This window comes from Schistocerca nitens, unplaced genomic scaffold (assembly GCF_023898315.1).
Source record: "Schistocerca nitens isolate TAMUIC-IGC-003100 unplaced genomic scaffold, iqSchNite1.1 HiC_scaffold_217, whole genome shotgun sequence".
Lineage (NCBI taxonomy): Eukaryota > Metazoa > Arthropoda > Insecta > Orthoptera > Acrididae > Schistocerca > Schistocerca nitens.
In genome coordinates, this window is record NW_026045758.1 from 51,748 (window position 1) to 73,730 (window position 21,983).

Genomic DNA, 21,983 nt, shown 5'->3' on the forward strand with positions numbered 1-21,983 from the left:
CAGAAAACTGCTCGGGAAGCACGGGCAGCTTGTCGAGCATCGGTGGTTCAGTGGCATGTGCCTCAGTAGTGCAGTAAGCAGCGCGTAAGTCTCATAATCTTAAGGTTTGCCGGCACGATAACTCAGCGTGTTCGGTCTGACAGTTATCTGCCCTCTGTAATAAAAGACTGAGTCAACGATGAACTTGAACGGGCGTCATCGGACGTCCGCCCCCAACAAATGCAACGAACGAAATGAGAAGAAAAAAAAAGTGGTAGAATGCTCGCTTAGCACGCGGGCGGCCCGGGTTCGATTCCCGGCCGATGTATCGTTCTGCTGTTATCGCTATAATGCTGCCGCACCGATTCCTCGCTTGAGCTCCGTCAGCCTCAGGAATGTATAGCAGGATTCGCTGTGAGAAGAACCAAACACGCAGCACGCAAGAGACCGTACTTGGACGGTCGCGTGCTATTTCTGAGCTGTAACGTCGGCCTGGCCCAACAGGCCGCTGTGTTCAGGCGCCGCAAGGGCGATGGACTGTAACCTCAGGCAGTGCTGCGTTCCGTTGAAAAAGCTGCGGCAGCAGTTTAATCTAGCAAGTCGGGAAAGCACGTGTAGCAACACAACAGATTCTTCAGAGCGCGCAAACTCTCTATCTCTAATATGCGAGACTTACCAAGTTTCCTGGAACGTTGCTCGCAACGTGCCTCGGTAGCGCAGTAGGTAGCGCGTAAGTCTCATAATCTTAAGGTCGTGAGTTCGATCCTCACCCGGGGCATTTAATTTGCTGTACATCACGGCTGAATTAACGGTGTTGCTGTTGCTAGGGAACGAACTTAATTGTCATTCGTTATCCACAAGGAGTCTACGCTCAGCGTCAAAATTTTTATTTCCAATTATGACAACGTACAACTTTGATCTTTCTCTTAACCTGTTATGAGTAAAATAACGAATAGTCAATTTCGAGCTGTGCGCAAATATGCTGGCAAACAGAGAACAGCAGTGAGTCCAGGTTCAGCACGAAATACGAGAGGAAACGGAGTGAACCTCACGTCATAGCGCAAATCCGGTGTGGTCTAGTGGCGCCGGCACGGTAGCTCAGCGCGCTCGGTCAGAGGGTTAGCTGCCCTCTGTAATTAAAAAAAAACTGAGTTAATGGATCAACAACGAACTGGAACGGGTGTCTTTCGACGTCCTCCCAGAGCAGATACAACGAACGAAAACGAACAAAATGAGATTTAAAAAAAAAAAAAAAAGTGGCTAGGATACCTGGCTTTCACCCAGGAGGCCCGGGTTCGATTCCCGGTACCGGAACGGAAGTTTTTACGCACCCAACGCTCCATGTTTTGGCCTTCCAACGTTCGTTTTTCGCCCTCCTTGCGGAGCTTCAACCGAATGTAATCGGGGAAAACAGGCACATGATGCAATTACTGTCAGCACCGGGGTAAAGGGAGAGGAGGCGCTGGTCAGCTGTTGGGCTGCTACCAGCGTCAGTGGGAAGTCGGTGAAGTCGCCAGTTGCGCCAGAAGCCAGATATTACCGTAGTACGCCTACACACGCGTTCCAGTTATTCACGTTGCTTGCAGCCGCTCCATCCGCAAGAAGCGTGAGCCCGGATAGCTCAGTCGGTAGAGCATTAGGCTTTTAACCTAAGGGTCCAGGGTTCGAGTCCCTGTCCGGGCGAAGATTTTTAACGTTTCCGTAATGGCTCGTCTCGTAGCGATGGTAGCCCTGCCGTAATCAGTGCACGGAGTTCGTTTCCTGTCAAAATTCTGCGCAGACGGGTTTGATTTTTCACGATTCGAGGGACTCTTCAGTTACGAGCAGTCGTGGCCGAGTGGTTAAGGCGTCTGACTAGAAATCAGATTCCCTCTGGGAGCGTAGGTTCGAGTCCTACCGACTGCGTCCGTTTTTTCTTTTTTTGTTTAAGAAGAAGGAGCAGAAAATTTCGCAGTTTGCCTGTCGTTTTGGTACCTCGCCTCTCACAGCCGTTTATAGTGCCTGTCCTTTTGATAAGGGCGAATTCCAAGCGTCAGCTTTCGCGTCAGCCGAGCAAAGTCGGGACAAGTCGGGACATACTACAGGATGGTCTGCGTGGAGTAACGACGACAAAAACGTTAATTTAACAGCACGCGGCTCACATACTATATACGAAAAAACTAGCGTTACTTGCGGTGGCCGGGAATCGAACCCGGATCAACTGCTTGGAAGGCAACTATGCTCACCATTACACCACCACCGCACAGCCGCTCCTCGCGACGCCGCGCTGTGTCGGCTTCCCGCCCGCCAGCAGCGGCCCACGGTGATAGTAGCTGTAGGCGCTTTACGAGCTAGGAGGGTGCATCCACACGCATTCGGGTAGCGCCTCCACGCACGCTGCGTCTTTGGGCGAGACTAGTCGCCGCAGCCGCAAGGTTACTCACACGATAGTGATGAGTGGTCGTTTTAAGGCAGTGTAGTGGAGGACTCCGCGTGTGTAGCACTTTTTTCGGTTTCATCCGACGTCGCTGGGTGGCAATCCCACTTTCCCTGCAGAAAACTGCTCGGGAAGCACGGGCAGCTTGTCGAGCATCGGTGGTTCAGTGGCATGTGCCTCAGTAGTGCAGTAAGCAGCGCGTAAGTCTCATAATCTTAAGGTTTGCCGGCACGATAACTCAGCGTGTTCGGTCTGACAGTTATCTGCCCTCTGTAATAAAAGACTGAGTCAACGATGAACTTGAACGGGCGTCATCGGACGTCCGCCCCCAACAAATGCAACGAACGAAATGAGAAGAAAAAAAAAGTGGTAGAATGCTCGCTTAGCACGCGGGCGGCCCGGGTTCGATTCCCGGCCGATGTATCGTTCTGCTGTTATCGCTATAATGCTGCCGCACCGATTCCTCGCTTGAGCTCCGTCAGCCTCAGGAATGTATAGCAGGATTCGCTGTGAGAAGAACCAAACACGCAGCACGCAAGAGACCGTACTTGGACGGTCGCGTGCTATTTCTGAGCTGTAACGTCGGCCTGGCCCAACAGGCCGCTGTGTTCAGGCGCCGCAAGGGCGATGGACTGTAACCTCAGGCAGTGCTGCGTTCCGTTGAAAAAGCTGCGGCAGCAGTTTAATCTAGCAAGTCGGGAAAGCACGTGTAGCAACACAACAGATTCTTCAGAGCGCGCAAACTCTCTATCTCTAATATGCGAGACTTACCAAGTTTCCTGGAACGTTGCTCGCAACGTGCCTCGGTAGCGCAGTAGGTAGCGCGTAAGTCTCATAATCTTAAGGTCGTGAGTTCGATCCTCACCCGGGGCATTTAATTTGCTGTACATCACGGCTGAATTAACGGTGTTGCTGTTGCTAGGGAACGAACTTAATTGTCATTCGTTATCCACAAGGAGTCTACGCTCAGCGTCAAAATTTTTATTTCCAATTATGACAACGTACAACTTTGATCTTTCTCTTAACCTGTTATGAGTAAAATAACGAATAGTCAATTTCGAGCTGTGCGCAAATATGCTGGCAAACAGAGAACAGCAGTGAGTCCAGGTTCAGCACGAAATACGAGAGGAAACGGAGTGAACCTCACGTCATAGCGCAAATCCGGTGTGGTCTAGTGGCGCCGGCACGGTAGCTCAGCGCGCTCGGTCAGAGGGTTAGCTGCCCTCTGTAATTAAAAAAAAACTGAGTTAATGGATCAACAACGAACTGGAACGGGTGTCTTTCGACGTCCTCCCAGAGCAGATACAACGAACGAAAACGAACAAAATGAGATTTAAAAAAAAAAAAAAAAGTGGCTAGGATACCTGGCTTTCACCCAGGAGGCCCGGGTTCGATTCCCGGTACCGGAACGGAAGTTTTTACGCACCCAACGCTCCATGTTTTGGCCTTCCAACGTTCGTTTTTCGCCCTCCTTGCGGAGCTTCAACCGAATGTAATCGGGGAAAACAGGCACATGATGCAATTACTGTCAGCACCGGGGTAAAGGGAGAGGAGGCGCTGGTCAGCTGTTGGGCTGCTACCAGCGTCAGTGGGAAGTCGGTGAAGTCGCCAGTTGCGCCAGAAGCCAGATATTACCGTAGTACGCCTACACACGCGTTCCAGTTATTCACGTTGCTTGCAGCCGCTCCATCCGCAAGAAGCGTGAGCCCGGATAGCTCAGTCGGTAGAGCATTAGGCTTTTAACCTAAGGGTCCAGGGTTCGAGTCCCTGTCCGGGCGAAGATTTTTAACGTTTCCGTAATGGCTCGTCTCGTAGCGATGGTAGCCCTGCCGTAATCAGTGCACGGAGTTCGTTTCCTGTCAAAATTCTGCGCAGACGGGTTTGATTTTTCACGATTCGAGGGACTCTTCAGTTACGAGCAGTCGTGGCCGAGTGGTTAAGGCGTCTGACTAGAAATCAGATTCCCTCTGGGAGCGTAGGTTCGAGTCCTACCGACTGCGTCCGTTTTTTCTTTTTTTGTTTAAGAAGAAGGAGCAGAAAATTTCGCAGTTTGCCTGTCGTTTTGGTACCTCGCCTCTCACAGCCGTTTATAGTGCCTGTCCTTTTGATAAGGGCGAATTCCAAGCGTCAGCTTTCGCGTCAGCCGAGCAAAGTCGGGACAAGTCGGGACATACTACAGGATGGTCTGCGTGGAGTAACGACGACAAAAACGTTAATTTAACAGCACGCGGCTCACATACTATATACGAAAAAACTAGCGTTACTTGCGGTGGCCGGGAATCGAACCCGGATCAACTGCTTGGAAGGCAACTATGCTCACCATTACACCACCACCGCACAGCCGCTCCTCGCGACGCCGCGCTGTGTCGGCTTCCCGCCCGCCAGCAGCGGCCCACGGTGATAGTAGCTGTAGGCGCTTTACGAGCTAGGAGGGTGCATCCACACGCATTCGGGTAGCGCCTCCACGCACGCTGCGTCTTTGGGCGAGACTAGTCGCCGCAGCCGCAAGGTTACTCACACGATAGTGATGAGTGGTCGTTTTAAGGCAGTGTAGTGGAGGACTCCGCGTGTGTAGCACTTTTTTCGGTTTCATCCGACGTCGCTGGGTGGCAATCCCACTTTCCCTGCAGAAAACTGCTCGGGAAGCACGGGCAGCTTGTCGAGCATCGGTGGTTCAGTGGCATGTGCCTCAGTAGTGCAGTAAGCAGCGCGTAAGTCTCATAATCTTAAGGTTTGCCGGCACGATAACTCAGCGTGTTCGGTCTGACAGTTATCTGCCCTCTGTAATAAAAGACTGAGTCAACGATGAACTTGAACGGGCGTCATCGGACGTCCGCCCCCAACAAATGCAACGAACGAAATGAGAAGAAAAAAAAAGTGGTAGAATGCTCGCTTAGCACGCGGGCGGCCCGGGTTCGATTCCCGGCCGATGTATCGTTCTGCTGTTATCGCTATAATGCTGCCGCACCGATTCCTCGCTTGAGCTCCGTCAGCCTCAGGAATGTATAGCAGGATTCGCTGTGAGAAGAACCAAACACGCAGCACGCAAGAGACCGTACTTGGACGGTCGCGTGCTATTTCTGAGCTGTAACGTCGGCCTGGCCCAACAGGCCGCTGTGTTCAGGCGCCGCAAGGGCGATGGACTGTAACCTCAGGCAGTGCTGCGTTCCGTTGAAAAAGCTGCGGCAGCAGTTTAATCTAGCAAGTCGGGAAAGCACGTGTAGCAACACAACAGATTCTTCAGAGCGCGCAAACTCTCTATCTCTAATATGCGAGACTTACCAAGTTTCCTGGAACGTTGCTCGCAACGTGCCTCGGTAGCGCAGTAGGTAGCGCGTAAGTCTCATAATCTTAAGGTCGTGAGTTCGATCCTCACCCGGGGCATTTAATTTGCTGTACATCACGGCTGAATTAACGGTGTTGCTGTTGCTAGGGAACGAACTTAATTGTCATTCGTTATCCACAAGGAGTCTACGCTCAGCGTCAAAATGTTTATTTCCAATTATGACAACGTACAACTTTGATCTTTCTCTTAACCTGTTATGAGTAAAATAACGAATAGTCAATTTCGAGCTGTGCGCAAATATGCTGGCAAACAGAGAACAGCAGTGAGTCCAGGTTCAGCACGAAATACGAGAGGAAACGGAGTGAACCTCACGTCATAGCGCAAATCCGGTGTGGTCTAGTGGCGCCGGCACGGTAGCTCAGCGCGCTCGGTCAGAGGGTTAGCTGCCCTCTGTAATTAAAAAAAAACTGAGTTAATGGATCAACAACGAACTGGAACGGGTGTCTTTCGACGTCCTCCCAGAGCAGATACAACGAACGAAAACGAACAAAATGAGATTTAAAAAAAAAAAAAAAGTGGCTAGGATACCTGGCTTTCACCCAGGAGGCCCGGGTTCGATTCCCGGTACCGGAACGGAAGTTTTTACGCACCCAACGCTCCATGTTTTGGCCTTCCAACGTTCGTTTTTCGCCCTCCTTGCGGAGCTTCAACCGAATGTAATCGGGGAAAACAGGCACATGATGCAATTACTGTCAGCACCGGGGTAAAGGGAGAGGAGGCGCTGGTCAGCTGTTGGGCTGCTACCAGCGTCAGTGGGAAGTCGGTGAAGTCGCCAGTTGCGCCAGAAGCCAGATATTACCGTAGTACGCCTACACACGCGTTCCAGTTATTCACGTTGCTTGCAGCCGCTCCATCCGCAAGAAGCGTGAGCCCGGATAGCTCAGTCGGTAGAGCATTAGGCTTTTAACCTAAGGGTCCAGGGTTCGAGTCCCTGTCCGGGCGAAGATTTTTAACGTTTCCTAATGGCTCGTCTCGTAGCGATGGTAGCCCTGCCGTAATCAGTGCACGGAGTTCGTTTCCTGTCAAAATTCTGCGCAGACGGGTTTGATTTTTCACGATTCGAGGGACTCTTCAGTTACGAGCAGTCGTGGCCGAGTGGTTAAGGCGTCTGACTAGAAATCAGATTCCCTCTGGGAGCGTAGGTTCGAGTCCTACCGACTGCGTCCGTTTTTTCTTTTTTTGTTTAAGAAGAAGGAGCAGAAAATTTCGCAGTTTGCCTGTCGTTTTGGTACCTCGCCTCTCACAGCCGTTTATAGTGCCTGTCCTTTTGATAAGGGCGAATTCCAAGCGTCAGCTTTCGCGTCAGCCGAGCAAAGTCGGGACAAGTCGGGACATACTACAGGATGGTCTGCGTGGAGTAACGACGACAAAAACGTTAATTTAACAGCACGCGGCTCACATACTATATACGAAAAAACTAGCGTTACTTGCGGTGGCCGGGAATCGAACCCGGATCAACTGCTTGGAAGGCAACTATGCTCACCATTACACCACCACCGCACAGCCGCTCCTCGCGACGCCGCGCTGTGTCGGCTTCCCGCCCGCCAGCAGCGGCCCACGGTGATAGTAGCTGTAGGCGCTTTACGAGCTAGGAGGGTGCATCCACACGCATTCGGGTAGCGCCTCCACGCACGCTGCGTCTTTGGGCGAGACTAGTCGCCGCAGCCGCAAGGTTACTCACACGATAGTGATGAGTGGTCGTTTTAAGGCAGTGTAGTGGAGGACTCCGCGTGTGTAGCACTTTTTTCGGTTTCATCCGACGTCGCTGGGTGGCAATCCCACTTTCCCTGCAGAAAACTGCTCGGGAAGCACGGGCAGCTTGTCGAGCATCGGTGGTTCAGTGGCATGTGCCTCAGTAGTGCAGTAAGCAGCGCGTAAGTCTCATAATCTTAAGGTTTGCCGGCACGATAACTCAGCGTGTTCGGTCTGACAGTTATCTGCCCTCTGTAATAAAAGACTGAGTCAACGATGAACTTGAACGGGCGTCATCGGACGTCCGCCCCCAACAAATGCAACGAACGAAATGAGAAGAAAAAAAAAAGTGGTAGAATGCTCGCTTAGCACGCGGGCGGCCCGGGTTCGATTCCCGGCCGATGTATCGTTCTGCTGTTATCGCTATAATGCTGCCGCACCGATTCCTCGCTTGAGCTCCGTCAGCCTCAGGAATGTATAGCAGGATTCGCTGTGAGAAGAACCAAACACGCAGCACGCAAGAGACCGTACTTGGACGGTCGCGTGCTATTTCTGAGCTGTAACGTCGGCCTGGCCCAACAGGCCGCTGTGTTCAGGCGCCGCAAGGGCGATGGACTGTAACCTCAGGCAGTGCTGCGTTCCGTTGAAAAAGCTGCGGCAGCAGTTTAATCTAGCAAGTCGGGAAAGCACGTGTAGCAACACAACAGATTCTTCAGAGCGCGCAAACTCTCTATCTCTAATATGCGAGACTTACCAAGTTTCCTGGAACGTTGCTCGCAACGTGCCTCGGTAGCGCAGTAGGTAGCGCGTAAGTCTCATAATCTTAAGGTCGTGAGTTCGATCCTCACCCGGGGCATTTAATTTGCTGTACATCACGGCTGAATTAACGGTGTTGCTGTTGCTAGGGAACGAACTTAATTGTCATTCGTTATCCACAAGGAGTCTACGCTCAGCGTCAAAATGTTTATTTCCAATTATGACAACGTACAACTTTGATCTTTCTCTTAACCTGTTATGAGTAAAATAACGAATAGTCAATTTCGAGCTGTGCGCAAATATGCTGGCAAACAGAGAACAGCAGTGAGTCCAGGTTCAGCACGAAATACGAGAGGAAACGGAGTGAACCTCACGTCATAGCGCAAATCCGGTGTGGTCTAGTGGCGCCGGCACGGTAGCTCAGCGCGCTCGGTCAGAGGGTTAGCTGCCCTCTGTAATTAAAAAAAAACTGAGTTAATGGATCAACAACGAACTGGAACGGGTGTCTTTCGACGTCCTCCCAGAGCAGATACAACGAACGAAAACGAACAAAATGAGATTTAAAAAAAAAAAAAAAAGTGGCTAGGATACCTGGCTTTCACCCAGGAGGCCCGGGTTCGATTCCCGGTACCGGAACGGAAGTTTTTACGCACCCAACGCTCCATGTTTTGGCCTTCCAACGTTCGTTTTTCGCCCTCCTTGCGGAGCTTCAACCGAATGTAATCGGGGAAAACAGGCACATGATGCAATTACTGTCAGCACCGGGGTAAAGGGAGAGGAGGCGCTGGTCAGCTGTTGGGCTGCTACCAGCGTCAGTGGGAAGTCGGTGAAGTCGCCAGTTGCGCCAGAAGCCAGATATTACCGTAGTACGCCTACACACGCGTTCCAGTTATTCACGTTGCTTGCAGCCGCTCCATCCGCAAGAAGCGTGAGCCCGGATAGCTCAGTCGGTAGAGCATTAGGCTTTTAACCTAAGGGTCCAGGGTTCGAGTCCCTGTCCGGGCGAAGATTTTTAACGTTTCCGTAATGGCTCGTCTCGTAGCGATGGTAGCCCTGCCGTAATCAGTGCACGGAGTTCGTTTCCTGTCAAAATTCTGCGCAGACGGGTTTGATTTTTCACGATTCGAGGGACTCTTCAGTTACGAGCAGTCGTGGCCGAGTGGTTAAGGCGTCTGACTAGAAATCAGATTCCCTCTGGGAGCGTAGGTTCGAGTCCTACCGACTGCGTCCGTTTTTTCTTTTTTTGTTTAAGAAGAAGGAGCAGAAAATTTCGCAGTTTGCCTGTCGTTTTGGTACCTCGCCTCTCACAGCCGTTTATAGTGCCTGTCCTTTTGATAAGGGCGAATTCCAAGCGTCAGCTTTCGCGTCAGCCGAGCAAAGTCGGGACAAGTCGGGACATACTACAGGATGGTCTGCGTGGAGTAACGACGACAAAAACGTTAATTTAACAGCACGCGGCTCACATACTATATACGAAAAAACTAGCGTTACTTGCGGTGGCCGGGAATCGAACCCGGATCAACTGCTTGGAAGGCAACTATGCTCACCATTACACCACCACCGCACAGCCGCTCCTCGCGACGCCGCGCTGTGTCGGCTTCCCGCCCGCCAGCAGCGGCCCACGGTGATAGTAGCTGTAGGCGCTTTACGAGCTAGGAGGGTGCATCCACACGCATTCGGGTAGCGCCTCCACGCACGCTGCGTCTTTGGGCGAGACTAGTCGCCGCAGCCGCAAGGTTACTCACACGATAGTGATGAGTGGTCGTTTTAAGGCAGTGTAGTGGAGGACTCCGCGTGTGTAGCACTTTTTTCGGTTTCATCCGACGTCGCTGGGTGGCAATCCCACTTTCCCTGCAGAAAACTGCTCGGGAAGCACGGGCAGCTTGTCGAGCATCGGTGGTTCAGTGGCATGTGCCTCAGTAGTGCAGTAAGCAGCGCGTAAGTCTCATAATCTTAAGGTTTGCCGGCACGATAACTCAGCGTGTTCGGTCTGACAGTTATCTGCCCTCTGTAATAAAAGACTGAGTCAACGATGAACTTGAACGGGCGTCATCGGACGTCCGCCCCCAACAAATGCAACGAACGAAATGAGAAGAAAAAAAAAGTGGTAGAATGCTCGCTTAGCACGCGGGCGGCCCGGGTTCGATTCCCGGCCGATGTATCGTTCTGCTGTTATCGCTATAATGCTGCCGCACCGATTCCTCGCTTGAGCTCCGTCAGCCTCAGGAATGTATAGCAGGATTCGCTGTGAGAAGAACCAAACACGCAGCACGCAAGAGACCGTACTTGGACGGTCGCGTGCTATTTCTGAGCTGTAACGTCGGCCTGGCCCAACAGGCCGCTGTGTTCAGGCGCCGCAAGGGCGATGGACTGTAACCTCAGGCAGTGCTGCGTTCCGTTGAAAAAGCTGCGGCAGCAGTTTAATCTAGCAAGTCGGGAAAGCACGTGTAGCAACACAACAGATTCTTCAGAGCGCGCAAACTCTCTATCTCTAATATGCGAGACTTACCAAGTTTCCTGGAACGTTGCTCGCAACGTGCCTCGGTAGCGCAGTAGGTAGCGCGTAAGTCTCATAATCTTAAGGTCGTGAGTTCGATCCTCACCCGGGGCATTTAATTTGCTGTACATCACGGCTGAATTAACGGTGTTGCTGTTGCTAGGGAACGAACTTAATTGTCATTCGTTATCCACAAGGAGTCTACGCTCAGCGTCAAAATGTTTATTTCCAATTATGACAACGTACAACTTTGATCTTTCTCTTAACCTGTTATGAGTAAAATAACGAATAGTCAATTTCGAGCTGTGCGCAAATATGCTGGCAAACAGAGAACAGCAGTGAGTCCAGGTTCAGCACGAAATACGAGAGGAAACGGAGTGAACCTCACGTCATAGCGCAAATCCGGTGTGGTCTAGTGGCGCCGGCACGGTAGCTCAGCGCGCTCGGTCAGAGGGTTAGCTGCCCTCTGTAATTAAAAAAAAACTGAGTTAATGGATCAACAACGAACTGGAACGGGTGTCTTTCGACGTCCTCCCAGAGCAGATACAACGAACGAAAACGAACAAAATGAGATTTAAAAAAAAAAAAAAAAGTGGCTAGGATACCTGGCTTTCACCCAGGAGGCCCGGGTTCGATTCCCGGTACCGGAACGGAAGTTTTTACGCACCCAACGCTCCATGTTTTGGCCTTCCAACGTTCGTTTTTCGCCCTCCTTGCGGAGCTTCAACCGAATGTAATCGGGGAAAACAGGCACATGATGCAATTACTGTCAGCACCGGGGTAAAGGGAGAGGAGGCGCTGGTCACCTGTTGGGCTGCTACCAGCGTCAGTGGGAAGTCGGTGAAGTCGCCAGTTGCGCCAGAAGCCAGATATTACCGTAGTACGCCTACACACGCGTTCCAGTTATTCACGTTGCTTGCAGCCGCTCCATCCGCAAGAAGCGTGAGCCCGGATAGCTCAGTCGGTAGAGCATTAGGCTTTTAACCTAAGGGTCCAGGGTTCGAGTCCCTGTCCGGGCGAAGATTTTTAACGTTTCCGTAATGGCTCGTCTCGTAGCGATGGTAGCCCTGCCGTAATCAGTGCACGGAGTTCGTTTCCTGTCAAAATTCTGCGCAGACGGGTTTGATTTTTCACGATTCGAGGGACTCTTCAGTTACGAGCAGTCGTGGCCGAGTGGTTAAGGCGTCTGACTAGAAATCAGATTCCCTCTGGGAGCGTAGGTTCGAGTCCTACCGACTGCGTCCGTTTTTTCTTTTTTTGTTTAAGAAGAAGGAGCAGAAAATTTCGCAGTTTGCCTGTCGTTTTGGTACCTCGCCTCTCACAGCCGTTTATAGTGCCTGTCCTTTTGATAAGGGCGAATTCCAAGCGTCAGCTTTCGCGTCAGCCGAGCAAAGTCGGGACAAGTCGGGACATACTACAGGATGGTCTGCGTGGAGTAACGACGACAAAAACGTTAATTTAACAGCACGCGGCTCACATACTATATACGAAAAAACTAGCGTTACTTGCGGTGGCCGGGAATCGAACCCGGATCAACTGCTTGGAAGGCAACTATGCTCACCATTACACCACCACCGCACAGCCGCTCCTCGCGACGCCGCGCTGTGTCGGCTTCCCGCCCGCCAGCAGCGGCCCACGGTGATAGTAGCTGTAGGCGCTTTACGAGCTAGGAGGGTGCATCCACACGCATTCGGGTAGCGCCTCCACGCACGCTGCGTCTTTGGGCGAGACTAGTCGCCGCAGCCGCAAGGTTACTCACACGATAGTGATGAGTGGTCGTTTTAAGGCAGTGTAGTGGAGGACTCCGCGTGTGTAGCACTTTTTTCGGTTTCATCCGACGTCGCTGGGTGGCAATCCCACTTTCCCTGCAGAAAACTGCTCGGGAAGCACGGGCAGCTTGTCGAGCATCGGTGGTTCAGTGGCATGTGCCTCAGTAGTGCAGTAAGCAGCGCGTAAGTCTCATAATCTTAAGGTTTGCCGGCACGATAACTCAGCGTGTTCGGTCTGACAGTTATCTGCCCTCTGTAATAAAAGACTGAGTCAACGATGAACTTGAACGGGCGTCATCGGACGTCCGCCCCCAACAAATGCAACGAACGAAATGAGAAGAAAAAAAAAGTGGTAGAATGCTCGCTTAGCACGCGGGCGGCCCGGGTTCGATTCCCGGCCGATGTATCGTTCTGCTGTTATCGCTATAATGCTGCCGCACCGATTCCTCGCTTGAGCTCCGTCAGCCTCAGGAATGTATAGCAGGATTCGCTGTGAGAAGAACCAAACACGCAGCACGCAAGAGACCGTACTTGGACGGTCGCGTGCTATTTCTGAGCTGTAACGTCGGCCTGGCCCAACAGGCCGCTGTGTTCAGGCGCCGCAAGGGCGATGGACTGTAACCTCAGGCAGTGCTGCGTTCCGTTGAAAAAGCTGCGGCAGCAGTTTAATCTAGCAAGTCGGGAAAGCACGTGTAGCAACACAACAGATTCTTCAGAGCGCGCAAACTCTCTATCTCTAATATGCGAGACTTACCAAGTTTCCTGGAACGTTGCTCGCAACGTGCCTCGGTAGCGCAGTAGGTAGCGCGTAAGTCTCATAATCTTAAGGTCGTGAGTTCGATCCTCACCCGGGGCATTTAATTTGCTGTACATCACGGCTGAATTAACGGTGTTGCTGTTGCTAGGGAACGAACTTAATTGTCATTCGTTATCCACAAGGAGTCTACGCTCAGCGTCAAAATTTTTATTTCCAATTATGACAACGTACAACTTTGATCTTTCTCTTAACCTGTTATGAGTAAAATAACGAATAGTCAATTTCGAGCTGTGCGCAAATATGCTGGCAAACAGAGAACAGCAGTGAGTCCAGGTTCAGCACGAAATACGAGAGGAAACGGAGTGAACCTCACGTCATAGCGCAAATCCGGTGTGGTCTAGTGGCGCCGGCACGGTAGCTCAGCGCGCTCGGTCAGAGGGTTAGCTGCCCTCTGTAATTAAAAAAAAACTGAGTTAATGGATCAACAACGAACTGGAACGGGTGTCTTTCGACGTCCTCCCAGAGCAGATACAACGAACGAAAACGAACAAAATGAGATTTAAAAAAAAAAAAAAAAGTGGCTAGGATACCTGGCTTTCACCCAGGAGGCCCGGGTTCGATTCCCGGTACCGGAACGGAAGTTTTTACGCACCCAACGCTCCATGTTTTGGCCTTCCAACGTTCGTTTTTCGCCCTCCTTGCGGAGCTTCAACCGAATGTAATCGGGGAAAACAGGCACATGATGCAATTACTGTCAGCACCGGGGTAAAGGGAGAGGAGGCGCTGGTCAGCTGTTGGGCTGCTACCAGCGTCAGTGGGAAGTCGGTGAAGTCGCCAGTTGCGCCAGAAGCCAGATATTACCGTAGTACGCCTACACACGCGTTCCAGTTATTCACGTTGCTTGCAGCCGCTCCATCCGCAAGAAGCGTGAGCCCGGATAGCTCAGTCGGTAGAGCATTAGGCTTTTAACCTAAGGGTCCAGGGTTCGAGTCCCTGTCCGGGCGAAGATTTTTAACGTTTCCGTAATGGCTCGTCTCGTAGCGATGGTAGCCCTGCCGTAATCAGTGCACGGAGTTCGTTTCCTGTCAAAATTCTGCGCAGACGGGTTTGATTTTTCACGATTCGAGGGACTCTTCAGTTACGAGCAGTCGTGGCCGAGTGGTTAAGGCGTCTGACTAGAAATCAGATTCCCTCTGGGAGCGTAGGTTCGAGTCCTACCGACTGCGTCCGTTTTTTCTTTTTTTGTTTAAGAAGAAGGAGCAGAAAATTTCGCAGTTTGCCTGTCGTTTTGGTACCTCGCCTCTCACAGCCGTTTATAGTGCCTGTCCTTTTGATAAGGGCGAATTCCAAGCGTCAGCTTTCGCGTCAGCCGAGCAAAGTCGGGACAAGTCGGGACATACTACAGGATGGTCTGCGTGGAGTAACGACGACAAAAACGTTAATTTAACAGCACGCGGCTCACATACTATATACGAAAAAACTAGCGTTACTTGCGGTGGCCGGGAATCGAACCCGGATCAACTGCTTGGAAGGCAACTATGCTCACCATTACACCACCACCGCACAGCCGCTCCTCGCGACGCCGCGCTGTGTCGGCTTCCCGCCCGCCAGCAGCGGCCCACGGTGATAGTAGCTGTAGGCGCTTTACGAGCTAGGAGGGTGCATCCACACGCATTCGGGTAGCGCCTCCACGCACGCTGCGTCTTTGGGCGAGACTAGTCGCCGCAGCCGCAAGGTTACTCACACGATAGTGATGAGTGGTCGTTTTAAGGCAGTGTAGTGGAGGACTCCGCGTGTGTAGCACTTTTTTCGGTTTCATCCGACGTCGCTGGGTGGCAATCCCACTTTCCCTGCAGAAAACTGCTCGGGAAGCACGGGCAGCTTGTCGAGCATCGGTGGTTCAGTGGCATGTGCCTCAGTAGTGCAGTAAGCAGCGCGTAAGTCTCATAATCTTAAGGTTTGCCGGCACGATAACTCAGCGTGTTCGGTCTGACAGTTATCTGCCCTCTGTAATAAAAGACTGAGTCAACGATGAACTTGAACGGGCGTCATCGGACGTCCGCCCCCAACAAATGCAACGAACGAAATGAGAAGAAAAAAAAAGTGGTAGAATGCTCGCTTAGCACGCGGGCGGCCCGGGTTCGATTCCCGGCCGATGTATCGTTCTGCTGTTATCGCTATAATGCTGCCGCACCGATTCCTCGCTTGAGCTCCGTCAGCCTCAGGAATGTATAGCAGGATTCGCTGTGAGAAGAACCAAACACGCAGCACGCAAGAGACCGTACTTGGACGGTCGCGTGCTATTTCTGAGCTGTAACGTCGGCCTGGCCCAACAGGCCGCTGTGTTCAGGCGCCGCAAGGGCGATGGACTGTAACCTCAGGCAGTGCTGCGTTCCGTTGAAAAAGCTGCGGCAGCAGTTTAATCTAGCAAGTCGGGAAAGCACGTGTAGCAACACAACAGATTCTTCAGAGCGCGCAAACTCTCTATCTCTAATATGCGAGACTTACCAAGTTTCCTGGAACGTTGCTCGCAACGTGCCTCGGTAGCGCAGTAGGTAGCGCGTAAGTCTCATAATCTTAAGGTCGTGAGTTCGATCCTCACCCGGGGCATTTAATTTGCTGTACATCACGGCTGAATTAACGGTGTTGCTGTTGCTAGGGAACGAACTTAATTGTCATTCGTTATCCACAAGGAGTCTACGCTCAGCGTCAAAATTTTTATTTCCAATTATGACAACGTACAACTTTGATCTTTCTCTTAACCTGTTATGAGTAAAATAACGAATAGTCAATTTCGAGCTGTGCGCAAATATGCTGGCAAACAGAGAACAGCAGTGAGTCCAGGTTCAGCACGAAATACGAGAGGAAACGGAGTGAACCTCACGTCATAGCGCAAATCCGGTGTGGTCTAGTGGCGCCGGCACGGTAGCTCAGCGCGCTCGGTCAGAGGGTTAGCTGCCCTCTGTAATTAAAAAAAAACTGAGTTAATGGATCAACAACGAACTGGAACGGGTGTCTTTCGACGTCCTCCCAGAGCAGATACAACGAACGAAAACGAACAAAATGAGATTTAAAAAAAAAAAAAAAAGTGGCTAGGATACCTGGCTTTCACCCAGGAGGCCCGGGTTCGATTCCCGGTACCGGAACGGAAGTTTTTACGCACCCAACGCTCCATGTTTTGGCCTTCCAACGTTCGTTTTTCGCCCTCCTTGCGGAGCTTCAACCGAATGTAATCGGGGAAAACAGGCACATGATGCAATTACTGTCAGCACCGGGGTAAAGGGAGAGGAGGCGCTGGTCAGCTGTTGGGCTGCTACCAGCGTCAGTGGGAAGTCGGTGAAGTCGCCAGTTGCGCCAGAAGCCAGATATTACCGTAGTACGCCTACACACGCGTTCCAGTTATTCACGTTGCTTGCAGCCGCTCCATCCGCAAGAAGCGTGAGCCCGGATAGCTCAGTCGGTAGAGCATTAGGCTTTTAACCTAAGGGTCCAGGGTTCGAGTCCCTGTCCGGGCGAAGATTTTTAACGTTTCCGTAATGGCTCGTCTCGTAGCGATGGTAGCCCTGCCGTAATCAGTGCACGGAGTTCGTTTCCTGTCAAAATTCTGCGCAGACGGGTTTGATTTTTCACGATTCGAGGGACTCTTCAGTTACGAGCAGTCGTGGCCGAGTGGTTAAGGCGTCTGACTAGAAATCAGATTCCCTCTGGGAGCGTAGGTTCGAGTCCTACCGACTGCGTCCGTTTTTTCTTTTTTTGTTTAAGAAGAAGGAGCAGAAAATTTCGCAGTTTGCCTGTCGTTTTGGTACCTCGCCTCTCACAGCCGTTTATAGTGCCTGTCCTTTTGATAAGGGCGAATTCCAAGCGTCAGCTTTCGCGTCAGCCGAGCAAAGTCGGGACAAGTCGGGACATACTACAGGATGGTCTGCGTGGAGTAACGACGACAAAAACGTTAATTTAACAGCACGCGGCTCACATACTATATACGAAAAAACTAGCGTTACTTGCGGTGGCCGGGAATCGAACCCGGATCAACTGCTTGGAAGGCAACTATGCTCACCATTACACCACCACCGCACAGCCGCTCCTCGCGACGCCGCGCTGTGTCGGCTTCCCGCCCGCCAGCAGCGGCCCACGGTGATAGTAGCTGTAGGCGCTTTACGAGCTAGGAGGGTGCATCCACACGCATTCGGGTAGCGCCTCCACGCACGCTGCGTCTTTGGGCGAGACTAGTCGCCGCAGCCGCAAGGTTACTCACACGATAGTGATGAGTGGTCGTTTTAAGGCAGTGTAGTGGAGGACTCCGCGTGTGTAGCACTTTTTTCGGTTTCATCCGACGTCGCTGGGTGGCAATCCCACTTTCCCTGCAGAAAACTGCTCGGGAAGCACGGGCAGCTTGTCGAGCATCGGTGGTTCAGTGGCATGTGCCTCAGTAGTGCAGTAAGCAGCGCGTAAGTCTCATAATCTTAAGGTTTGCCGGCACGATAACTCAGCGTGTTCGGTCTGACAGTTATCTGCCCTCTGTAATAAAAGACTGAGTCAACGATGAACTTGAACGGGCGTCATCGGACGTCCGCCCCCAACAAATGCAACGAACGAAATGAGAAGAAAAAAAAAGTGGTAGAATGCTCGCTTAGCACGCGGGCGGCCCGGGTTCGATTCCCGGCCGATGTATCGTTCTGCTGTTATCGCTATAATGCTGCCGCACCGATTCCTCGCTTGAGCTCCGTCAGCCTCAGGAATGTATAGCAGGATTCGCTGTGAGAAGAACCAAACACGCAGCACGCAAGAGACCGTACTTGGACGGTCGCGTGCTATTTCTGAGCTGTAACGTCGGCCTGGCCCAACAGGCCGCTGTGTTCAGGCGCCGCAAGGGCGATGGACTGTAACCTCAGGCAGTGCTGCGTTCCGTTGAAAAAGCTGCGGCAGCAGTTTAATCTAGCAAGTCGGGAAAGCACGTGTAGCAACACAACAGATTCTTCAGAGCGCGCAAACTCTCTATCTCTAATATGCGAGACTTACCAAGTTTCCTGGAACGTTGCTCGCAACGTGCCTCGGTAGCGCAGTAGGTAGCGCGTAAGTCTCATAATCTTAAGGTCGTGAGTTCGATCCTCACCCGGGGCATTTAATTTGCTGTACATCACGGCTGAATTAACGGTGTTGCTGTTGCTAGGGAACGAACTTAATTGTCATTCGTTATCCACAAGGAGTCTACGCTCAGCGTCAAAATGTTTATTTCCAATTATGACAACGTACAACTTTGATCTTTCTCTTAACCTGTTATGAGTAAAATAACGAATAGTCAATTTCGAGCTGTGCGCAAATATGCTGGCAAACAGAGAACAGCAGTGAGTCCAGGTTCAGCACGAAATACGAGAGGAAACGGAGTGAACCTCACGTCATAGCGCAAATCCGGTGTGGTCTAGTGGCGCCGGCACGGTAGCTCAGCGCGCTCGGTCAGAGGGTTAGCTGCCCTCTGTAATTAAAAAAAAACTGAGTTAATGGATCAACAACGAACTGGAACGGGTGTCTTTCGACGTCCTCCCAGAGCAGATACAACGAACGAAAACGAACAAAATGAGATTTAAAAAAAAAAAAAAAAGTGGCTAGGATACCTGGCTTTCACCCAGGAGGCCCGGGTTCGATTCCCGGTACCGGAACGGAAGTTTTTACGCACCCAACGCTCCATGTTTTGGCCTTCCAACGTTCGTTTTTCGCCCTCCTTGCGGAGCTTCAACCGAATGTAATCGGGGAAAACAGGCACATGATGCAATTACTGTCAGCACCGGGGTAAAGGGAGAGGAGGCGCTGGTCAGCTGTTGGGCTGCTACCAGCGTCAGTGGGAAGTCGGTGAAGTCGCCAGTTGCGCCAGAAGCCAGATATTACCGTAGTACGCCTACACACGCGTTCCAGTTATTCACGTTGCTTGCAGCCGCTCCATCCGCAAGAAGCGTGAGCCCGGATAGCTCAGTCGGTAGAGCATTAGGCTTTTAACCTAAGGGTCCAGGGTTCGAGTCCCTGTCCGGGCGAAGATTTTTAACGTTTCCGTAATGGCTCGTCTCGTAGCGATGGTAGCCCTGCCGTAATCAGTGCACGGAGTTCGTTTCCTGTCAAAATTCTGCGCAGACGGGTTTGATTTTTCACGATTCGAGGGACTCTTCAGTTACGAGCAGTCGTGGCCGAGTGGTTAAGGCGTCTGACTAGAAATCAGATTCCCTCTGGGAGCGTAGGTTCGAGTCCTACCGACTGCGTCCGTTTTTTCTTTTTTTGTTTAAGAAGAAGGAGCAGAAAATTTCGCAGTTTGCCTGTCGTTTTGGTACCTCGCCTCTCACAGCCGTTTATAGTGCCTGTCCTTTTGATAAGGGCGAATTCCAAGCGTCAGCTTTCGCGTCAGCCGAGCAAAGTCGGGGCAAGTCGGGACATACTACAGGATGGTCTGCGTGGAGTAACGACGACAAAAACGTTAATTTAACAGCACGCGGCTCACATACTATATACGAAAAAACTAGCGTTACTTGCGGTGGCCGGGAATCGAACCCGGATCAACTGCTTGGAAGGCAACTATGCTCACCATTACACCACCACCGCACAGCCGCTCCTCGCGACGCCGCGCTGTGTCGGCTTCCCGCCCGCCAGCAGCGGCCCACGGTGATAGTAGCTGTAGGCGCTTTACGAGCTAGGAGGGTGCATCCACACGCATTCGGGTAGCGCCTCCACGCACGCTGCGTCTTTGGGCGAGACTAGTCGCCGCAGCCGCAAGGTTACTCACACGATAGTGATGAGTGGTCGTTTTAAGGCAGTGTAGTGGAGGACTCCGCGTGTGTAGCACTTTTTTCGGTTTCATCCGACGTCGCTGGGTGGCAATCCCACTTTCCCTGCAGAAAACTGCTCGGGAAGCACGGGCAGCTTGTCGAGCATCGGTGGTTCAGTGGCATGTGCCTCAGTAGTGCAGTAAGCAGCGCGTAAGTCTCATAATCTTAAGGTTTGCCGGCACGATAACTCAGCGTGTTCGGTCTGACAGTTATCTGCCCTCTGTAATAAAAGACTGAGTCAACGATGAACTTGAACGGGCGTCATCGGACGTCCGCCCCCAACAAATGCAACGAACGAAATGAGAAGAAAAAAAAAGTGGTAGAATGCTCGCTTAGCACGCGGGCGGCCCGGGTTCGATTCCCGGCCGATGTATCGTTCTGCTGTTATCGCTATAATGCTGCCGCACCGATTCCTCGCTTGAGCTCCGTCAGCCTCAGGAATGTATAGCAGGATTCGCTGTGAGAAGAACCAAACACGCAGCACGCAAGAGACCGTACTTGGACGGTCGCGTGCTATTTCTGAGCTGTAACGTCGGCCTGGCCCAACAGGCCGCTGTGTTCAGGCGCCGCAAGGGCGATGGACTGTAACCTCAGGCAGTGCTGCGTTCCGTTGAAAAAGCTGCGGCAGCAGTTTAATCTAGCAAGTCGGGAAAGCACGTGTAGCAACACAACAGATTCTTCAGAGCGCGCAAACTCTCTATCTCTAATATGCGAGACTTACCAAGTTTCCTGGAACGTTGCTCGCAACGTGCCTCGGTAGCGCAGTAGGTAGCGCGTAAGTCTCATAATCTTAAGGTCGTGAGTTCGATCCTCACCCGGGGCATTTAATTTGCTGTACATCACGGCTGAATTAACGGTGTTGCTGTTGCTAGGGAACGAACTTAATTGTCATTCGTTATCCACAAGGAGTCTACGCTCAGCGTCAAAATGTTTATTTCCAATTATGACAACGTACAACTTTGATCTTTCTCTTAACCTGTTACGAGTAAAATAACGAATAGTCAATTTCGAGCTGTGCGCAAATATGCTGGCAAACAGAGAACAGCAGTGAGTCCAGGTTCAGCACGAAATACGAGAGGAAACGGAGTGAACCTCACGTCATAGCGCAAATCCGGTGTGGTCTAGTGGCGCCGGCACGGTAGCTCAGCGCGCTCGGTCAGAGGGTTAGCTGCCCTCTGTAATTAAAAAAAAACTGAGTTAATGGATCAACAACGAACTGGAACGGGTGTCTTTCGACGTCCTCCCAGAGCAGATACAACGAACGAAAACGAACAAAATGAGATTTAAAAAAAAAAAAAAAAGTGGCTAGGATACCTGGCTTTCACCCAGGAGGCCCGGGTTCGATTCCCGGTACCGGAACGGAAGTTTTTACGCACCCAACGCTCCATGTTTTGGCCTTCCAACGTTCGTTTTTCGCCCTCCTTGCGGAGCTTCAACCGAATGTAATCGGGGAAAACAGGCACATGATGCAATTACTGTCAGCACCGGGGTAAAGGGAGAGGAGGCGCTGGTCAGCTGTTGGGCTGCTACCAGCGTCAGTGGGAAGTCGGTGAAGTCGCCAGTTGCGCCAGAAGCCAGATATTACCGTAGTACGCCTACACACGCGTTCCAGTTATTCACGTTGCTTGCAGCCGCTCCATCCGCAAGAAGCGTGAGCCCGGATAGCTCAGTCGGTAGAGCATTAGGCTTTTAACCTAAGGGTCCAGGGTTCGAGTCCCTGTCCGGGCGAAGATTTTTAACGTTTCCGTAATGGCTCGTCTCGTAGCGATGGTAGCCCTGCCGTAATCAGTGCACGGAGTTCGTTTCCTGTCAAAATTCTGCGCAGACGGGTTTGATTTTTCACGATTCGAGGGACTCTTCAGTTACGAGCAGTCGTGGCCGAGTGGTTAAGGCGTCTGACTAGAAATCAGATTCCCTCTGGGAGCGTAGGTTCGAGTCCTACCGACTGCGTCCGTTTTTTCT

At 51.7% G+C, this 21,983-nt stretch overlaps 35 non-coding genes across 35 annotated transcripts; 27 read left to right on the forward strand and 8 right to left on the reverse strand.

Moving 5' to 3' along the window:
* Nucleotides 1-684: 684 nt before the first annotated feature.
* On the forward strand, nucleotides 685-757 carry Trnam-cau (transfer RNA methionine (anticodon CAU)). The gene has a single exon. It is a non-coding gene; the product is annotated as a tRNA-Met (tRNA).
* Nucleotides 758-1,589: 832 nt separating this feature from the next.
* Nucleotides 1,590-1,662, forward strand: Trnak-uuu (transfer RNA lysine (anticodon UUU)). The gene has a single exon. It is a non-coding gene; the product is annotated as a tRNA-Lys (tRNA).
* A 140-nt stretch (nucleotides 1,663-1,802) lies between these two features.
* On the forward strand, nucleotides 1,803-1,884 carry Trnas-aga (transfer RNA serine (anticodon AGA)). Its single transcript has one exon. It is a non-coding gene; the product is annotated as a tRNA-Ser (tRNA).
* Nucleotides 1,885-2,149: 265 nt separating this feature from the next.
* On the reverse strand, nucleotides 2,150-2,221 carry Trnag-ucc (transfer RNA glycine (anticodon UCC)). The gene has a single exon. It is a non-coding gene; the product is annotated as a tRNA-Gly (tRNA).
* A 974-nt stretch (nucleotides 2,222-3,195) lies between these two features.
* Trnam-cau (transfer RNA methionine (anticodon CAU)) lies at nucleotides 3,196-3,268 on the forward strand. Its single transcript has one exon. It is a non-coding gene; the product is annotated as a tRNA-Met (tRNA).
* Nucleotides 3,269-4,100: 832 nt separating this feature from the next.
* Trnak-uuu (transfer RNA lysine (anticodon UUU)) lies at nucleotides 4,101-4,173 on the forward strand. Its single transcript has one exon. It is a non-coding gene; the product is annotated as a tRNA-Lys (tRNA).
* Nucleotides 4,174-4,313: 140 nt separating this feature from the next.
* On the forward strand, nucleotides 4,314-4,395 carry Trnas-aga (transfer RNA serine (anticodon AGA)). The gene has a single exon. It is a non-coding gene; the product is annotated as a tRNA-Ser (tRNA).
* A 265-nt stretch (nucleotides 4,396-4,660) lies between these two features.
* On the reverse strand, nucleotides 4,661-4,732 carry Trnag-ucc (transfer RNA glycine (anticodon UCC)). The gene has a single exon. It is a non-coding gene; the product is annotated as a tRNA-Gly (tRNA).
* A 974-nt stretch (nucleotides 4,733-5,706) lies between these two features.
* Trnam-cau (transfer RNA methionine (anticodon CAU)) lies at nucleotides 5,707-5,779 on the forward strand. The gene has a single exon. It is a non-coding gene; the product is annotated as a tRNA-Met (tRNA).
* Nucleotides 5,780-6,610: 831 nt separating this feature from the next.
* Trnak-uuu (transfer RNA lysine (anticodon UUU)) lies at nucleotides 6,611-6,683 on the forward strand. Its single transcript has one exon. It is a non-coding gene; the product is annotated as a tRNA-Lys (tRNA).
* Nucleotides 6,684-6,822: 139 nt separating this feature from the next.
* Nucleotides 6,823-6,904, forward strand: Trnas-aga (transfer RNA serine (anticodon AGA)). The gene has a single exon. It is a non-coding gene; the product is annotated as a tRNA-Ser (tRNA).
* A 265-nt stretch (nucleotides 6,905-7,169) lies between these two features.
* On the reverse strand, nucleotides 7,170-7,241 carry Trnag-ucc (transfer RNA glycine (anticodon UCC)). The gene has a single exon. It is a non-coding gene; the product is annotated as a tRNA-Gly (tRNA).
* Nucleotides 7,242-8,216: 975 nt separating this feature from the next.
* On the forward strand, nucleotides 8,217-8,289 carry Trnam-cau (transfer RNA methionine (anticodon CAU)). Its single transcript has one exon. It is a non-coding gene; the product is annotated as a tRNA-Met (tRNA).
* Nucleotides 8,290-9,121: 832 nt separating this feature from the next.
* Trnak-uuu (transfer RNA lysine (anticodon UUU)) lies at nucleotides 9,122-9,194 on the forward strand. The gene has a single exon. It is a non-coding gene; the product is annotated as a tRNA-Lys (tRNA).
* Nucleotides 9,195-9,334: 140 nt separating this feature from the next.
* Trnas-aga (transfer RNA serine (anticodon AGA)) lies at nucleotides 9,335-9,416 on the forward strand. The gene has a single exon. It is a non-coding gene; the product is annotated as a tRNA-Ser (tRNA).
* A 265-nt stretch (nucleotides 9,417-9,681) lies between these two features.
* Trnag-ucc (transfer RNA glycine (anticodon UCC)) lies at nucleotides 9,682-9,753 on the reverse strand. Its single transcript has one exon. It is a non-coding gene; the product is annotated as a tRNA-Gly (tRNA).
* A 974-nt stretch (nucleotides 9,754-10,727) lies between these two features.
* On the forward strand, nucleotides 10,728-10,800 carry Trnam-cau (transfer RNA methionine (anticodon CAU)). The gene has a single exon. It is a non-coding gene; the product is annotated as a tRNA-Met (tRNA).
* An 832-nt stretch (nucleotides 10,801-11,632) lies between these two features.
* Trnak-uuu (transfer RNA lysine (anticodon UUU)) lies at nucleotides 11,633-11,705 on the forward strand. The gene has a single exon. It is a non-coding gene; the product is annotated as a tRNA-Lys (tRNA).
* A 140-nt stretch (nucleotides 11,706-11,845) lies between these two features.
* Trnas-aga (transfer RNA serine (anticodon AGA)) lies at nucleotides 11,846-11,927 on the forward strand. The gene has a single exon. It is a non-coding gene; the product is annotated as a tRNA-Ser (tRNA).
* A 265-nt stretch (nucleotides 11,928-12,192) lies between these two features.
* Trnag-ucc (transfer RNA glycine (anticodon UCC)) lies at nucleotides 12,193-12,264 on the reverse strand. Its single transcript has one exon. It is a non-coding gene; the product is annotated as a tRNA-Gly (tRNA).
* A 974-nt stretch (nucleotides 12,265-13,238) lies between these two features.
* Nucleotides 13,239-13,311, forward strand: Trnam-cau (transfer RNA methionine (anticodon CAU)). Its single transcript has one exon. It is a non-coding gene; the product is annotated as a tRNA-Met (tRNA).
* An 832-nt stretch (nucleotides 13,312-14,143) lies between these two features.
* Nucleotides 14,144-14,216, forward strand: Trnak-uuu (transfer RNA lysine (anticodon UUU)). Its single transcript has one exon. It is a non-coding gene; the product is annotated as a tRNA-Lys (tRNA).
* A 140-nt stretch (nucleotides 14,217-14,356) lies between these two features.
* Trnas-aga (transfer RNA serine (anticodon AGA)) lies at nucleotides 14,357-14,438 on the forward strand. The gene has a single exon. It is a non-coding gene; the product is annotated as a tRNA-Ser (tRNA).
* A 265-nt stretch (nucleotides 14,439-14,703) lies between these two features.
* On the reverse strand, nucleotides 14,704-14,775 carry Trnag-ucc (transfer RNA glycine (anticodon UCC)). The gene has a single exon. It is a non-coding gene; the product is annotated as a tRNA-Gly (tRNA).
* Nucleotides 14,776-15,749: 974 nt separating this feature from the next.
* On the forward strand, nucleotides 15,750-15,822 carry Trnam-cau (transfer RNA methionine (anticodon CAU)). Its single transcript has one exon. It is a non-coding gene; the product is annotated as a tRNA-Met (tRNA).
* An 832-nt stretch (nucleotides 15,823-16,654) lies between these two features.
* On the forward strand, nucleotides 16,655-16,727 carry Trnak-uuu (transfer RNA lysine (anticodon UUU)). The gene has a single exon. It is a non-coding gene; the product is annotated as a tRNA-Lys (tRNA).
* Nucleotides 16,728-16,867: 140 nt separating this feature from the next.
* Nucleotides 16,868-16,949, forward strand: Trnas-aga (transfer RNA serine (anticodon AGA)). The gene has a single exon. It is a non-coding gene; the product is annotated as a tRNA-Ser (tRNA).
* A 265-nt stretch (nucleotides 16,950-17,214) lies between these two features.
* Nucleotides 17,215-17,286, reverse strand: Trnag-ucc (transfer RNA glycine (anticodon UCC)). The gene has a single exon. It is a non-coding gene; the product is annotated as a tRNA-Gly (tRNA).
* Nucleotides 17,287-18,260: 974 nt separating this feature from the next.
* Nucleotides 18,261-18,333, forward strand: Trnam-cau (transfer RNA methionine (anticodon CAU)). The gene has a single exon. It is a non-coding gene; the product is annotated as a tRNA-Met (tRNA).
* An 832-nt stretch (nucleotides 18,334-19,165) lies between these two features.
* On the forward strand, nucleotides 19,166-19,238 carry Trnak-uuu (transfer RNA lysine (anticodon UUU)). The gene has a single exon. It is a non-coding gene; the product is annotated as a tRNA-Lys (tRNA).
* Nucleotides 19,239-19,378: 140 nt separating this feature from the next.
* Nucleotides 19,379-19,460, forward strand: Trnas-aga (transfer RNA serine (anticodon AGA)). Its single transcript has one exon. It is a non-coding gene; the product is annotated as a tRNA-Ser (tRNA).
* A 265-nt stretch (nucleotides 19,461-19,725) lies between these two features.
* Trnag-ucc (transfer RNA glycine (anticodon UCC)) lies at nucleotides 19,726-19,797 on the reverse strand. Its single transcript has one exon. It is a non-coding gene; the product is annotated as a tRNA-Gly (tRNA).
* A 974-nt stretch (nucleotides 19,798-20,771) lies between these two features.
* Nucleotides 20,772-20,844, forward strand: Trnam-cau (transfer RNA methionine (anticodon CAU)). The gene has a single exon. It is a non-coding gene; the product is annotated as a tRNA-Met (tRNA).
* An 832-nt stretch (nucleotides 20,845-21,676) lies between these two features.
* Trnak-uuu (transfer RNA lysine (anticodon UUU)) lies at nucleotides 21,677-21,749 on the forward strand. The gene has a single exon. It is a non-coding gene; the product is annotated as a tRNA-Lys (tRNA).
* A 140-nt stretch (nucleotides 21,750-21,889) lies between these two features.
* Trnas-aga (transfer RNA serine (anticodon AGA)) lies at nucleotides 21,890-21,971 on the forward strand. Its single transcript has one exon. It is a non-coding gene; the product is annotated as a tRNA-Ser (tRNA).
* The last annotated feature ends 12 nt before the right edge of the window (nucleotides 21,972-21,983 follow it).